This window comes from Otolemur garnettii, unplaced genomic scaffold (genome assembly GCF_000181295.1).
Source record: "Otolemur garnettii isolate 467f Iridium unplaced genomic scaffold, OtoGar3 scaffold00343, whole genome shotgun sequence".
NCBI lineage: Eukaryota > Metazoa > Chordata > Mammalia > Primates > Galagidae > Otolemur > Otolemur garnettii.
Window position 1 is genome coordinate 190,448 of NW_003852738.1, and position 9,670 is coordinate 200,117.

At 33.7% G+C, this 9,670-nt stretch overlaps 1 non-coding gene across 1 annotated transcript; it reads right to left on the reverse strand.

Moving 5' to 3' along the window:
• Positions 1–7,163: 7,163 nt before the first annotated feature.
• LOC111722747 lies at positions 7,164–7,270 on the reverse strand. The gene has a single exon (XR_002771435.1). It is a non-coding gene; the product is annotated as a U6 spliceosomal RNA (small nuclear RNA).
• Positions 7,271–9,670: the final 2,400 nt, after the last annotated feature.

The following is a 9,670-nucleotide window of genomic DNA, read 5'->3' on the forward strand; positions in this document are numbered from 1 at the left end:
GTGGAAGAAAAGAAACAACCAAATTAAAACAGAGATTAATAAAATTGAAAACAAAAGAATCATTCAGAAAATTAAGAAAACAAAATGTTATGTTTTTTAAAAAAATGAAATTGATTAATATTTGGCCAGATTAACTAGAAACAGAGAAGGAAAATCTCTAATAACTAGGGTGGTGCCCGTGTCTCAAGGAGTGGGGCACGGGCACCATGTAACAGAGGTGGTGGGTTCAAACCCAATCCCGACCAAAAACAAAAAAACAAACAAAAAAAAAAACCTCTAATAACCGCAATCAGTAAAAATTAAAGAGACATAACAATAGATGCCACAGAGATGCAAGAGGTCATCTCTGAGTACTACAAGAAACTCTATGCTCAGAAATTTGACAATGTGGAGGAAATGGATCAATACTTGGAATTCCATCCTCTCCCTAGGTATAATCAAGTGGAAATAGATCTGTTGAACAGAGTGATTTCAAGAACTGAGATTGAAGACACAATAAAAAAAAACTCCCAACAAAAATATGCCATGGTCCAAATAGCTGGACCAGGGAATTCTGGTGTTAACACCAAAATTCTATCAAACCTTCAAAGAAGAGCTTATACCCATATTGCAGAAATGGGGAATTCTCAAAGAACTCAAACCAGACCTCCCATTGGATCCTGCAACCCCCTTACTAGGCATCTATCTAGTAGTAAAAAAAAAAAAAAAACTTTTATCTTAAGGAAATTTGCACTAGACTGTTTATTATAGTTCAATTTACAATTGCCAAAATGTGGAAACAGACTAAATGTCCATCAACCCAGGAGTGGATTAACAAGCTGTGATATATGTTTACCATGGAATTCTATTCAGCCACTAAGAAAGATGGAGACTTTATATCTTTTGTATTAATGTGGATGTAGGTGGAACACATTCTTTTTAGTAAAGCATCACAAGAATGGAAAAGCAAGAATCCAGTGTATTGAATTCTAATACAAAAGCAGTAAATTACAAGGGGAGGGGTAGGGGAATAAGCAAGTGCAAAGTGGGGAGGAGGAAGGGGGATTGGGGATCATGCTGTATTTCACACCTTTTGGTGGTGGGACACAATTTAAGAAGGACTTTATCTAAAAAATGCAATCAGTGTAGCCTAATTCTTTGTACCCTCAATGAATACCAAACAATAATAAAATAAAATAAAGGTACTAATGCATGCACAATTGTGTGTGTATATATGTGTGTGTGTGGACACACACACATAAACACACATCTATACCAGCAATCGTGCTTATCAGATGACAGGTACTGCCTTTCATTAGAATTATGATTATGATTGACATTTTGTTTAGTCCTTGAATCTTGATGCTGTTTTCTATATTCAAAAGTATTAATTGAATGAATGATCTATGAGACTATATATATCTGGAAATAAAGAATTAAAAATCAGTTTTATCATTCTCGGCCATCACTGCGGAAGTCTCCTATCACTGGGATTTTCTGATTGGACATTCTGTACTACCACTTCACTGAATTTTTCCTGCGTTGATGCCTGCCAAGCAGCAGAGTAATAAAGAACAGACACTGAAATTAGAGTGACATATTGACATACTTTTACTTTTTAGCAATGGCAAAAAACTCAAAATTTGAGCCTTATTTTTCTTTACTTGTAAAATGAAAGTAATTATATTGACTTCATAGCATTGTCGTTAGGGTAAATCGAAACTGTTAGGAGCTTAACGAATGGTACCTTCCAATATTATGAGTTGTATGGACACTGTACTATGGTCTGCTTGGTTGCTTCCTCTGGCATGGTCCAATCATCACATGCCTTAGCACAGTATTAATTCCCCATCTGTTAGCAAGCAGATTTTGCATGAAAGTGACTTGTTGCATTCTTCACCTATTACATTTATTTTCAATTCTCCACATTACCCCTTTGTTTGAAACCTTTCTTCATCTTATTTCCCAGTAGAAATGTCTTAAGTTACAGGTAGATCCACATAATATGAACTGTGTCCTTGGACACAACTGAATGGAGTAAGTATAAATAGCTAGCTAAGCAGATCTAAAATTTAGTCTCTCTTTAGGTAAATGGACCAGTCACCAGAATATATGGGAGGGGCTCATGACCATCTTTTATATACAGTGTCTTAGAAAGCAGAAATTATCTGCCTACATCTAGAATTAAAATTATATATGAAACAGGCATAGAAATAAGAGTGAAAGAACAATTTGGAAAATCTAGTGGGCACTTCAATTTCTGTTTCTGGTCCTTGAAGCTTAGTTGTATTCATGCATCTTGAGAGTCATTATTCACCCAATATCTTCATATTTAGTCTCCTTTATTAGCTCCAGTCACTGCCAACAAGCTTTTGTTATTTATAATATAAAAAGTCCTTAATGGTACAGGAATGTGTTTGCCTAAGCTATTATTGTTAATAATAACCATTTACAGTAACAATACTTTGTGTAAAAGTGCTCATTATTCCCCTAAATTCCAAACATTGATTGCTTAGTATATATCACTGAGTCAAATATTGTGACTGAATAGTCATAAGCGGTTTAAAAAAATTTTGTAGCTATTTTAGTCATGTTTCAATTAGTCAAATCATTTTCCTTGGTCAATAAGAATAGCATTGACTGTTTTTGCAGGAAATTCTAGTACATTCACATTTCTTCGCTTTCTCAAAAGAAATTCTGAATGCAATTCCATTGCTTTGAATTCTGGCTTTAATAGAATTATGGCAAGGCAAAAAAAAAAATAGTGCCTTTTATAATTTCTATGCTTGGATTATCCTTTAAGAAAGGTACTGGCAATATTTTATCTTAAATACCTGGCTTCAGTACAGAAGTGCTTAGACTAAAATGTGGTGTTGAGAAAAGAATACTTTCTCAACACCATCTCTCTCCCTCATTCCAACCTACAAATAGAGTTAAAATTATAAAAAAGAACAACAAAGAGCAGTACAATTTTGGAGTATAAGACAAATGTCAAACTGTGTATTCACGGTTTATTTTTGAAAGGAAAAACACTATATTTCCTAACTACATCATTTGAGACCTATCAGATCATTCTTCTAGATCTCACTTGATTTTTCTGACTTTTGATCTTTGCCATCTATCAGCTTTATTCTGACAATTTTGTATCCTACTGTGTAGACTTCAATTGCCCACAGATCTATAAAATTTCAGTGTCATTAGGCAGAAGCAAAACTATTTCCTTGTGATGGCAAACAGAATGGAGGAAAAAAAATTAACCTTGAGGTATGGCTTCTCTTGGAAGGAATAGGTTTTTATATTGTACGTATAGAGAGAGACTTTTTCTCAACCTTGACAAATTTAGTTTGAGGGTTGCAACTTTTTTTCCTATGTGGAACACCACAACACATTTTCAGTTCTCTTACTGAAAAATTTGCCCCATTCGCATATTTATCTCAGTTTCAGTTCTCAAAGACAAGTTCATTTTATTTAAAAAAAAATGGTAAAGCTTTTTAAAATAATGATTTGTTTCCAGGATATTCATTAAAAATGTCTTGCTTAATTTGAATAACTGTTTCATTAATTGGACAAACATGAGATTGATAGATGAGCATTTGTATTTTTTTCTCAAGTGGCTGGCAGTCAAATAATGATGAAGGGATGAAATAGAGGAAAAGGAATAAAAACAGTGTGATAAATTTGTGACTATATAATCAGGATGTTAGGCAATATCTGTGGTGTGGAAAATAATGAGAAGGCATGCACTAAGACTTAAATGAAGACAGGGAAGAAGATGGGACATGAAGGGTGTTTCAGGTAGAGAACAGTGAGTAAAACTGAGGAATAAGAATATCACGGTTCAATTAAAAAAAAAAGAATATCACGGGGTATACAGTAAATTAGCCAGTATATTTATCTAGTTTGTGCTTGAGGCATAAAAATAGTCAGAGCTCATCTAAAGGAGAAGACACCCAGCAGTAAATGAGGACACAGTAGATGGAACACTGATTATATATGATATGTCTAACAGGTTGCATGCTAGAACGACAGAATTTTGTGCACACAAAAAAAATGTAGCTTATGGATACTCGTAGAATATCAGCTTAATTAGGAATTCGTAGAGGCGTCCCCACTGCATTTTTTCACTTAGACAAGTTCCTAGGAGAGACCATAAATCATCCCCAGGAGTAAGTCACCTGTGTATTTGACACAAGATTTAGGTTCCTGAAATGCAGCAACCTTTAAAGCAATATGTATCTCTTAATTATGTGAAAGATGAGGCCTCAACTTCAACAATGTCTTCTCCTTGACATTCAGAATGCTTGGGCATGTCTGGAGGACTGAGGAGGCAAACCTACAGGGTCTACTTATTTGTTGGGAAAAAAAAATAAAACTCATTTTGAGTGAAGAGGATGTTGAATCCACAAGTTCTAATCTCTTATTCCTCAGTCATCAAAGATCGAGATGCTCGTCAGCACAGGTTAGTTTCTGTCTCATTCTCATGACCCAGCTTTACCTGTTTTATAATCTTCAACTTCCTAGTGCTGATAGCAGGGCCTGTGACTAAAAGCATAAAATCTGACTAACTCAAACCTCTGTAATATGGTCAAGTGCAAGATTGAACTGCTGCAGGATATTGTGACTCTTGATGGAAAGAAGAGATTTGGATCAAGATTCAAATGTTACCTGTGATAATCGTGATATACCAAATTATAACATTATTGAAATTAAACAATGTTCTAAAATGTTTAAATAGCTTCAGGAATATGTAACCTTTGTTTCTCAAGTTTACACAATTAAATCAATACCACATATCAAAGTTTTTCAAACAGGGGTCTATGGGCTCTTGGCAGTCAAGGGGTATATTTTGGCAGGCCTCTAGGTTATCTAAAAAATTATTTTGAGTTTTCTCTTTATCTTATTATCTATAAAAATAAGGCAATCACATTTTGGATCATCTGGATGCTAAGCTTTGTCATGCAATTTTATTAACTGTATGATATTTTCATTGTGGACTAATGAAAAAAGGTAGGTAGATTAAGTATGTAAATAATGTATTTGAACTAGGTAAAAGCCAAATTATGGTGTTGAACAGTCCAAATGAAAAATTCACAATGATCTGGACAGAGAGAAGTTGTAGAAGATTAAGTCCCCCCAAGATGCAAGGCGATATAGGCATGGTGAATGCTTTAAAGCCTCTGCACACATTAGCCATAGTCATTACCATGCTCATACTGTGAGAATAGATCTATTTCTTAGAAAACATCAACCTACATATGAAGTTAATATTGTGTATTTGAATTTTGTTGGCTATATGTTTTTATTTTATTTTTGAAAATGCTAGTTTTATAGATATATAAGAGCTACACTTTTATTTTCAGCTTTATTATTGCACATATATAACTGGCCTTTAAAATAAAAGTAAGTAAACACCTCAATTTTTTTTTTCAATGAGATCCATATACTGTTCAAGTTTGGAAAAAAATATCTGACAAATTGTTGTATTGTTCTGAGAAGTAAATTGTTTTAAGTATTTCAGAACCACCTAACACAGGGCCAATGTCTTGGTCCCAATAAATCCAGAGTAACACTAGCCAAACTTTATGCCACCTAATTCTGCAGTTATATGAACAAAAATATTGAATATAAGTAAATGAATAATGCCAAATACTCGTTAAGAGGTTGAGCTGAGTAATTCCCATTAGATTAACTTTAATATAGTTTTTAATTCCTCCTTAGATCATAATCAGATATAACAATATAACAAATATATATATGAATATATCAGCATACATATAATATATGCTGTCAAGCCTAGACAGTAGAGGAATTATTCCTTTGTATTTTATAAAAGTGAGGCTCGAGAGAAATTAAGTTGCCAAAGGTCAAATAGCAGGAGGTGTTATTGTCACTTTAAGTTTTCTGATCCCAAGTTTACTGATTCTTCCACTCGTCACGCCAGCTCTGACTGGTATATGAGTATACTTTTCTTCTCTATTCAAAAATTCACCTAGTGTAAACAAATTGAACATTGCCCAGAATCTTCTCTACGTAGCAAAAAGTATGATCTGTACTTTAAACAGGTACCACTGACCTACCACAGTACTGAACGTTAAGTCTTTCTAGTTCGTCAAATAGGTTCACATTTATCCTACCATTTTTATTGATTTTGAATATTAATGGCACAAAGAGGGCCGTCTGGAAAGGATCCAGCTATGTAATATCAAAAATCAGGACATATGTGGCCGGATACTTTCCAGAAAGCCCTCATGTTTCTAACTCTACAAGGAGATTAAAAATATGCCCTAGCAGACTTTAAGCACCAAACATTATATGAGAGAATTTTAGTAGTTACAACAAAATTGCAACAGTAAAACCCTGGGATTTCAGCAATTTCAATTTAAAAGTATTTATTCAAACAAATAATTCTTAAAGGTATAATGACTCTTCCTTTGTTTTATTTTATGTTGGTTTTTGCATGTAGGGCCTTTTTCAAGACATGCTTTACTTGAATTGAAAAAACTAGACTTTTTCAAGTCAAGAAAAAACTAGACTTTCACAAGTTTATAAAGATGTTCAAATAAATTGTAAATATATCTGCCTTTTCCCCTCACTCATTGAAATAATTCATGAAGCGATGTCAACAGATCTGAAAAGTTTAACTAGAAATGGTAGCTAAGTTCTTGTGCCAAATATTAAAGTTATCAACTTGATTATAAAACAAACTGGCACAATTGAATAAATGGGAAAGAATATAGTTTCCGATATTTATGTGAGAAAAGTAAGGCTGAAGAAAATGAAAAATAAGGAATTGCTCTGGGTTTTCAGACACCAACATAACTAACATACTAACACCTTAAAAACCTCCTCTCCTCCTATTAAAATTTAATTGACACCCTTGATTTTGGGCCTATTTTAGTTCAGTGTATAGAATCCTAAAGCAAAAAATCCTAAATTGGGAATTTTCAGCAATTAAAGATTTTTAGATTTTTTAATGCCATTTGCAGCTTTCACTTGCATTTTAACAATATGAGTCTCTAATACTGTTAAAGTTGTATTGTCACCCTTCATCATAAAAAATATATGGAGCATGTTACATTTTTTTCTAAGGCAAATAAAATTGAGATGAATAGAAGCTTGCAGTACATGTTTCTTTACATTTAAAAAGAAAAAAGACTTTAAGTACATGGAATAATTTTTTTTTTTTAAATATGGAATGCTTCATGACTTTGCGTGTCATCCTTGTGCAGGGGCCATGCTAATCTTCTCTGTATCATTCCAATTTTAGTATATGTCCTGCCAAAGCAAGCACTGAATAAATTTTTAATACTCATACTTTTATTTAGATGGAGTCAGTGTAAAGAGAGATATTATTAAGTAATATAGCACTTTAAAAGGAAAACAAATAACAACAGAGGTACTCTTCTTTATCTACAAAATTAAACATTTAAAAAATATCTTTGATGCCATTCACTAAAATTGTATACCTTATAGAGGAAAAGAAACAAACCAGGTTGTTACTAATTTCAACTATTTTAGTGAACTCATAACTTTTCATTGAGCCATGAAACTTGACACACATTACATTTTAAAATCACTTGTGGGAACCCTCTAAATGTCAAATCCAATATCACTGTGATATCTATTGGGGAGTTAGCAGCCTTCTCCTCCACTACATTTTCACCCCCCTCCAGTATGGGTGGGGAAATAGGGACTCTCACACATTTCTATAGGAATGTAAGTTGACACAACATTTTGGAAAGCAATATGAAAACACTTTTTTAGATGTACTAAAAATTAATACATGGCTATTCATATGTGAAACTTTCTCTGAAGTCTTAAGACCTCTCAGTAGCAGCAATTGCAGGAGGCATATATTAAGCTGGCCCAGTCAAAGTAACTGAATAGTGCCCAGGGTTTAAAAAGTATTTCAGGAAGTCTAGATTTTTTATGACTAAATGGTTAAACATTTCAAGTTTATTCCATTTGTTCTTTTTCCCTGTTCCACAATGGCATCAGGACACAGAAAAAAATGTATATAGAATTATGAAAGTAGAGGAGGGGTATCTGAGTTAAGAGTTATATCTTACTCTGTGAGCAGCGACTCATCCCTGGTTAAAAGTTAGCTCATTCCTCCTATGGGTACTTGACCCTTTCTCTATTCCTTCTGCATCAACTGCTGAAGTGTCTGAAATTAATGACCCACGGTGTTTCCTCTTAGGAGAGAAATGTACGGAGTTTTTTTCGAAGGACAATTAGCCCATTCTCTTTGTTGTCTAGGCTTCCTATCGGTGTGGTTGATACCCTGAGACTCATCAGAATCCTTCTAGACTTTAGAGTCTTTGCCACCTTGAACCCAAGGAACCCTATCTTAACTCTGACATGTTTCCTGTTTTCTCTACTAGGTTTCATGGAAACCCCTGGATCTCTTTCATGTCTGATGAAAATTGTAGAAAAATGAGGGAGGAAACATTAAGATCCTCTCTTTTATTAGATGTAATATCACCATTCCTGCTCTACTATAGCTACCTCACTTTTGTTTTGGGAAGCTGTGAAGGTATTTCTTTCCAAGAGTTCCACAGGGTAAAAAGGATTTTTATAATAAAAACTATGCTTTTAGCTTCATATTTCTGTTTTAAAATAATTGTTAATACTACTTCATCCCTCTCTATTCATTTCCCTCCCCTCAGTTAAACCCAAGACAGGGATTTCATGGATGTAGGAACTGAACACTGTATCTTCAATACAGCTTCATCATCTTTGGGTCCTTTCATAGTCCTCTTAGCATTGGAAAGTTTTTTCTGATTCCTTTAAATCATATTTCCTTTCCTCTCTCACCTGTAGATTGTAGTAAAGTTCTACATGCAGATACAAAGTTGCAAAGGAAAGTTTTTGAAACTTCATTCTTAAGAAAAAATCATGGTTAAAGGAATATGTCTTCATTTCATCTCAGAAAATAAAATTTTAACATAAAGATGAGTAATGGATTTTCTTTCAAAGATGGTGTCCAATGCTCACCAGAAGCAATGACAACAAATTCAGCTGAGTCAGTAAATGAGGAACAAATCTGTTAGACTTTCAGAAAATGAAAATGTGAGAGATATTTTAAAACACTATTACTACAATTGTATTGTTAAATTTAAAAATTTGTTTACATTATTTGCTTCAGTGTTCTCACCAAAGCATTTAAATATGCGTGTAAAATATACATATATGAATACCTTCAGTGTAGCATTGTTTATGATAATATTGGAGACTATTTTTTCAAGTTCTTTAAAGTATGATGTTAGTGCTTTGATGGGGATTGAATTAAATCTAGATTGCTTTGGATAGTATGTACATTTTCTTTCTTTCTTTCTTTCTCTCTCTCTCTTTTTTTTTTTTTTTGCAGTTTTCGGCCGGGGCTGGGTTTGAATCTGCCACCTCCAGTATATGGGGCTGGCACCCTACTCCTTTGAGCCACAGGCACAGCCTGGTATGTACATTTTAATGATGTTTATTCTTCCAAGCCATGAGCATAATATGCTGTTTCTTTTCTAAGGGTTTCATAGCTCTCCTTATAGAAATCCTTCACATCCCTTGTTAGATATATTTCCAGATATTCAATTTTCTTTAGAGCTACCATGAAAGGTATGTAAGTCTTTTTTATTATTTATTTATTTATTTGAGACAGAATCTTACCTTGTCACCCTTGGTAGAGTGGCGTGGTGTC